Source organism: Neltuma alba, unplaced genomic scaffold (assembly GCF_004799145.2).
Source record: "Neltuma alba isolate B1F8T4 unplaced genomic scaffold, ASM479914v2 tig00011249_pilon, whole genome shotgun sequence".
Taxonomy (NCBI): domain Eukaryota; kingdom Viridiplantae; phylum Streptophyta; class Magnoliopsida; order Fabales; family Fabaceae; genus Neltuma; species Neltuma alba.
Genome location: NW_021635966.1, coordinates 219,795 through 221,338, shown reverse-complemented (window position 1 = coordinate 221,338; position 1,544 = coordinate 219,795). Strand labels below are relative to the sequence as shown.

The window sequence follows — 1,544 nt, the reverse complement described above, 5'->3', positions numbered from 1 at the left end:
TGTCATTAGAGAAGTCGACGACGTGGCTCTCGCCACTCCGCACTCCGGTAGTCGCTGAAATACAGGGTTTGGAAAGGCTTACTTAGCCTTCTGAACACAGATTTTGGTGCCTCTGTTCATATAGGCTCTCACTCTGCTTATTTCATCACATTGCTTGGGACAATGACTGTTACACACTCTTTTCATTTAAAATAGTATTGTTTTACATTACTTCTTAAATTATACTACTCCTCCTGTCCTAATTATAAAACCCAATTGACTTATTTGAGGAGATTAAGGAAGTAAGTTAAGTTGCTTATTTATAATAAATAAGTGTTGTTATTCCTAAAATATCCTTGCTAATTAAGTATATTGGCTAAAACTATCATTATTAGAAGGATTATCTTGGAAAAAAATGCATAATATAAGAGAGAAAATGGATTGGGTCTTATAATTAGGACCAAATAAAAGTCAAATTGGGTCTTATAATAAGGACGGAGGAGTACCTCCGGTCCTAATTATAAGACCCAGTTGACTTATTTGGGGAGATTAAGGAAGTAAGTTAAGTTAGTTATTTGTAATAAATAAGTGTTGTCATTCCTAAAATATCTCTGTTAATTAAGTGTATTGGCTAGAACTATCATTATGAGAAGGATTATTTTGGAAAAAAATGTATAAATATGAAGACAAAATGGATTGGAGTCTTATAATTAGGACCAAAAAAAGTCAAACAGGGTCTTATAATAGGACCGAGGTAATATATAATGATTTGAATTTTCCCGCACTTAATAAATGATCCCTATCGCTCTCCTGATGCTTTTTTTTTTTTTTCATGCAATGAAAGGTAGCCATTTTCTTTCATCCCATACCATCAGAAATATTAATTAATGTGTTAATGATGGATTCGCAGGCAGAGTTGACGTTAAGCTGGAGATGAATAAAAGATGAAGCCACTATTGGATCTCCTCTGTGAAAAGATCTTCTTATCAAACCTTGGCATGATTGTGCTGTGATGGCCCTGCAACGTGAATTGAGGAATGGGATGGCAAATGAGACAGCTGCAGGCTGCAGCGCATGTGATGTGGGCCGGTGGAGCAGAGTTTGTCATGATTTGCTCTCACCCCTCTGAGGATTTCTTGCTAAACTCTGCTGACCGTTACTTTTTCTGCCCTTTTCCCTTCTCATAATTGCAGAACTTTATTATCATGGATTAATACAATTTTGATCCATCAAATTTATTTTTATTTTAGTTTTAGTCTCTTAAGTTTCAAACATTTTATTTGATTTTTTTTGGGCCTGATATTACTATTTGGTTTACAACACTCATAATTATCCGACTGAGACCTAGATGTGACGTTTCTCTGATGCTCTCTACAAGGGATCGCTTTGATTGGATCATGGGGACCTCATGCGGATTCTTTGGGCCTTGTTACTACCAAAACGCATAAATTCAAGCCCATTTCCTGAAGAAACAAAAACACTGTCAGAAGTGGGATTTGAACCCACGCCCTCTCACGAGGACCAGAACTTGAGTCTGGCGCCTTAGACCACTCGGCCATCCTGAC

General features: G+C 36.9%; 1 non-coding gene across 1 annotated transcript; it reads right to left on the bottom strand.

Moving 5' to 3' along the window:
- Positions 1-1,460: 1,460 nt before the first annotated feature.
- Positions 1,461-1,544, bottom strand: TRNAL-CAA (transfer RNA leucine (anticodon CAA)). Its single transcript has one exon. It is a non-coding gene; the product is annotated as a tRNA-Leu (tRNA).